Raw genomic sequence first — 5,862 nt, 5'->3', positions numbered from 1 at the left:
ATGTTATTCATATCCGTAAATTTAATCAAGGCATCCCGTAAGATTCATAGTGATTTCATAATTCTTAACATTACATCATTTTCTATAAATGTTAATTTAACTACGGTAATCACATAAAAAATTCATTAAGATGTATGTATGGAAACTAAACAAATATATGTATATATCAAAGAAAAGACTCACTCACAAATCATGTCGTCAAGTCAAACCCGCCTTGCGAGCATTGAAGATCCTTGCGAAGTGTTTCACCTAGAAACAAAACCATTTACGTAAATATAGCATACTAACGTAATTACACGTTTTTGTACAAAGTACGACTAATAAATCTAACGTTACCATAACTTATCATATGTGTGTGACTTCTTAGGTTCTAACCAAAGCCAATAGTGAAATTAATGAATGAATTAATGTGATTTCACAAACCATGAGTGACATTAACAGCATATCGTGGCTTTTAGGATTAGTAAAAGTGTATGTGAACTAATCATGATACTTTTTCAAACCTTGATTCTAATTATAATGCAATATGGCCCTTTTATCATCTATATCCCGATCAACATTTAAGTGGTATGGATTTTATGTCAATTAGGGTTGGGTGAACGAGCCCTAGACCCGTGGGTCAGGGAAGGTCGGAGCAAGTACAGGGCGGGTCCAAAAAAATCTAAACACAAAATGAACGGGGCAAACAAATTTGAGGAAACAAGGCCCTGGCCCAGACCCTTCTACCATTGATTTAATCTCCATCGTTGATTCCCACCCCTTAACTTGTTTTCAAAATTTGTTGACTTTTGGATACTAACTGATTTTTAAAAAATTTCGGCGAAAAACCAAATATTCGGCGTCTGTCGGCTGCCAGCAACTCTGCGACTAGCAAGATGAAGAAAACAATAAATATTTTGTTAACCGAATGCATCTTCTGTTATCTTTAATGGCGTACATTAGAACGTGTAACATTGTTAACGGCGAGTACACTGCCAGTCCCAGCCTTTCCCACACCACTGGTGACTAATGCATTGCCAATGGCGGCGACCTCGATGGTGACATACATGGCGATGTTTTCGTAATATAATAACACTTGACGACATATTAGTGAGTGGATTTTATTTTCAAACCTATATTATATTGTTATATTTTCATAACTGCTTCGATAAAGAGTTTTTACCTCATGCCATGTGTTTACTTACAAATACAAGTGTTGTTTTTATTTATTTATTTATTTATGATGTTGGGATTTTTGGATTTATGACAGCATGATCATACATATTGTATCTACTCATAATACATGCTTACACTAGCATTATACTCGTATGGATCAAAATTAATTTTTCATGTATGTTCACATTACATCGCTACACTTACTTGGGATTCATTGCGGTACTCATATTATGTACATATTTTTCTATTCATCTCTAAGGCATAACTGTTCGTTAGAATGGTATTGACTCCAATGAGTTTTGAGGCGTACCTACTCCCGCAGCATGCAGGTCACATCATAGGATTAGTGAATTTGAGTGTAGTTTATTATGAGTGGTATAAGACCATTTCTAACCAAAAGCTATTAGGTCACATTTAACCTTAAAAATAACAAAACAGCCTCTAACTGAGGACTTAACAAAAGTCAAATTAAAAGAATTAGATTAAATTTAGCCTCAACACGTATAGCGTGTAATCCCATAAAGTTTGACCCAAAGATTACGCGTAGCCTTTTACAACTGAAAATGGCCTAAGTATATTCAATTAATTTCGAATAAATATCACTGAATAATATAATTCAGTGATGCATGTCTTTCGCATTAAACAAACCGAACATGGAGTGTTGGGTCCGTGGGATTTGTTGGGTAGGTCGGATTAGAATTTCCAGCCCCTTATGGCAGTGCTCACATGCGGGTGTATTATGTTAGTGGGAGATTGCATAAGTTGCAAGTTGATTATTCTAAAGACGAAAAAGGGAAAGTGAAAAGGCTTTTCAGTCATGATTTTGATTCTCATGGAATACTTGAGGATTGAAATGACAATCTCCTTTTTTAAATCCTACTTTATTTGGGTGGACTCCATTTCTTACTTAAAATGACGTGCTCTTCTGTTTTTTTCTTTACTTTAAAAATTGAAATGCTTTAAATAAAAAGTTTGTTGTAGTTTGGAGATTTTTATTCAAAATGATAATTGCGGTTTGCATAATTTATTATTCTGATCCTCGATAATAAAAAGTATTAGAAGTAATTTATGAGTTTGTTTACTTTATATTATTTTAGTTATTTTGCGAAAAATTTGTGAATGTCTCGTTAAATTATCACGTAAACGATCACGTGATTACTTTTTTAAGACTATTTTTGTTAAACCAATTCTTTTATTTAACGATGATATTGATAGATTTTTTTACCAAAAAACTGATTTTTGATGAACAAGTTCAAATACTACTTGTATTGATTTTCATTGTTACAGATCAAAGTAAATAATTATACTTATGCCAATCTCAAAAAATATTTTAATTAAAAACCTTCTTTTACGGATGAAAGAGGTAGGAGATGCACTAGCTCAACATTTTAGAGGCCATTCTATTAGTGTATCTAACAGCATCTTCGCAGAACTAGAAAGTAAAATTGTATACAGGGACAAAATTACAAAGTTAATCAATTTAATCGACTAGACAAATTAAGTATGTCAAATTGTTATTGAACTATTTCAATTTCATCCGTTTATTTGTTGTTCATAATTGAAGGTTACATGAACTATTTTATTGTTAAAAGGGATCTGAGACTCGGTATACTTATTCACTTTGAATTAGACGATATTGATTATGTGGGAGTACGCAAATTTTGTAATTATCTGTATCAAGCATCTTAGTACTATGATTTATTATTATTCTTCTTTACAAAGGTGAGAGGTCTTGTGTTCGATTCTCATCGGGCAAATTTGAACTACATTACTGGTAGCCTATTATAAAACTGAGCCCACTCCCCAACCTCCTTAATGTAGATACTCTCGTTTATTAAAAAAAATGACATTTTGGATGCAGTCCCTAAGGCCATCTCCAACCGAAAGGTCTAGAGGGCCAGAGGGCCGAAAATAGCCCGAAAACTGTCTCCAACCGAGGGCTAGGCCAAAGGGCTGTGGAATCTGAGAGGGCCCCATGGAATCGGAGACGGCTAGAAGGCTGGCCAGAAAAACTGAAAATCCTGTCGGTTATAACCGACAGGAATGCTTTGATTATTATCATTTTTTTACCGTTTTATTAATTTTTTTTATTTACAAAATTTTTCCTATAACTTCTACTTTTCATATTTTTTTAAATTCTTTTTTTTTTTCCTATAACTTTTATTTTACAAATTTTGTTTCATATATATTTTTTTTAATTCTATTTTTTTCCTATAACTTTTATTTTACAAAATTTGTTTCATTTTTTTTTTAAATTCCATTTTTTCCTATCACTTCTATTTCACAAAATTTGTTTCATTTTATTTTAAATTCTATTTTTTTCCCTATAACTTCTATTTCACAAAATTTGTTTCATATTTTTTTTAATTCTATTTTTTTCCTATAACTTCCTAAGCCATTATACAACATTAAATTAAATTAAGTAACATGAAACAACATTAAACAATATGAAACAACATTAAAACATTAACCAACATAAAAATTATACTACATAAAAAAACATTTAACAACAAAAAACTTAAACAACATTTAAGTTGTAGTTTTTAAATAATAAATTATGTTTGGCCCTATAGCCCTCGGTTGGAGACGGTTTTTTGTGATAGGGCTAAAACGAGCCCTGTGACCCTTTGGCCCTCGGTTGGAGATGGAAGCAAATATGGCCCTGTACTGTTTATTAAAATATTAATATCTTGGGGAATCTTAGGCCATCTCCAACCGAGGGCTGACCAGAGGGCTCGTTTTAGCTCTCTGGCCCTCCAAGATTCTCCAAGATATTAATATTTTAATGAACAGTACATGACCATATTTACCTCCGTCTCCAACTGAGGGCCAGAGGTGTCACATCTCGGCCCAGGCGGGACCACTTCCCGGGCCCGACTCCACTGTAGCACGAAATTGTCCGCTTTGGGCCCCGACTACGCCCTCACAGTTTTGTTTCTGGGAACTCACACGAGAACTTCCCAGTAGGTCACCCATCCTGGGAGTGCTCTTGCGTGCTACTCGCTTAACTTCAGAGTTCCCATGGAACCCGAAGCCAGTGAGCTTCCAAAAGGCCTCGTGCTAGGTAGAGATGGGAATATACATACAAGGATCACTCCCCTAGACGATGTGGGATGTCACAATCCACCCCCTTTAGGGGCCCGACGTCCTCGTCGGTACACACGCGACCAGGGTTAGGCTCTGATACCAAATTGTCACATCCCCGCCCGGGCAGGACCACTTCCAGGGCCTGACTCCACCATAGCACGAAATTGTCCACTTTGGGCCCCGACTACGCCCTCACAGTTTTGTTTCTGGGAACTCACACGAGAACTTCCTAGTGGGTCACCCATCCTGGAAGTGCTCTCACACGCTACTCGCTTAACTTCGGAGTTCCTATGGAACCCGAAGCCAGTGAGCTCCCAAAAGGCCTCGTGCTAGGTAGAGATGGGAATATACATATAAGGATTGTCACATCCCCACCCGAGGTGACCACTTCCCGAGCCCACTCCACCACCGTAGCACGATATTGTACGCTTTGGACCCCGATCACGCCCTCACAATTTTGTTTTTGGGAACTCACATGAGAACTTCCCGATGGGTCACCCATCTTGAGAATGCTCTTACACGCTACTCGCTTAACTTCGGAGTTCCTACGGAACTTGAAGCCAGTGAGCTCCTAAAAGGCCTCGTGCTAGGTAGGGATGAGAATATACATTTAAGGATCACTCCCCTGGGCGATGTGGGATGTCACAAGGATCACTCCCATGGGCAATGTGGGATGTCACAAGAGGGCTTGTTTTAGCCCTGTCACAAAAAACCGTCTCCAACCGAGGGCCAAATGGCCATAAGGCCAAATATAATTTATTATTTAAAAACTACAACTTAAATGTTGTTTAAGTTTCATGTTGTTAAATGTTTTTTTTTTTTTTTATGTTGTATAATTTTTATGTTGGTTAATGTTATTAATATTGTTTAATGTTGTTTCATGTTACTTAATTTAATTTAATGTTGTATAATGGCTTAGGAGGTTATAGAAAAAAATAGAATTAAAAAAAATATGAAGCAAATTTTGTGAAATAGAAGTTATAGGAAAAAAAATAGAATTTAAAATAAAATAAAACAAATTTTGTGAAATAGAAGTTATAGGAAAAAATGAAATTTAAAAAAAAAATATGAAACAAATTTGTACAATAAAAGTTATAGGAAAAAAATAGAATTTAAAAAAAAATATATGAAAAATAGAAGTTATAGGAAAATTTTTGTAAATAAAAAATAATAATAAAACTGTTAAAAAAAAATATTCAAAGAATTTCTGTCGGTTATAACCAACAGGAATACATTGTATTATTTAGTATAAATGTATTACTGTCGGTTATTGTGACAACCCGCTCCAAATTTTACGTTTTTATTTTATTTTAAAAGCGTGAATTTACGAAATTGCCCTAGAGGCAAGGACTTTGACTTCCGTTGACCATCGACTTGAGAGATGTGGGACTTATTCTTTAAGCATACCCTCGTAGTACTCTTTGGTACGAACGTATAGGCGAAAGCCGTTTGCGAGTCCGGATTATAACGGTATAGTTACGGACGTTCGAAATTGGTTATTCAAGGTTTAGTGTTTATTTAAATTAAATCCCCACTTTGTGGGGGAAGCCCAAAAATCAGAAATGGAGGGAGGAAAGAAAGAAAAAAAAAAAAAAAAAAAAAAAGGAGGTGGTTTCCGTC

Source organism: Pyrus communis, chromosome 12 (genome assembly GCF_963583255.1).
Source record: "Pyrus communis chromosome 12, drPyrComm1.1, whole genome shotgun sequence".
Classification (NCBI taxonomy): Eukaryota; Viridiplantae; Streptophyta; class Magnoliopsida; order Rosales; family Rosaceae; genus Pyrus; species Pyrus communis.
The sequence above is the reverse complement of the archived record's forward strand: the minus strand, read 5'-3'. Positions refer to the sequence as shown.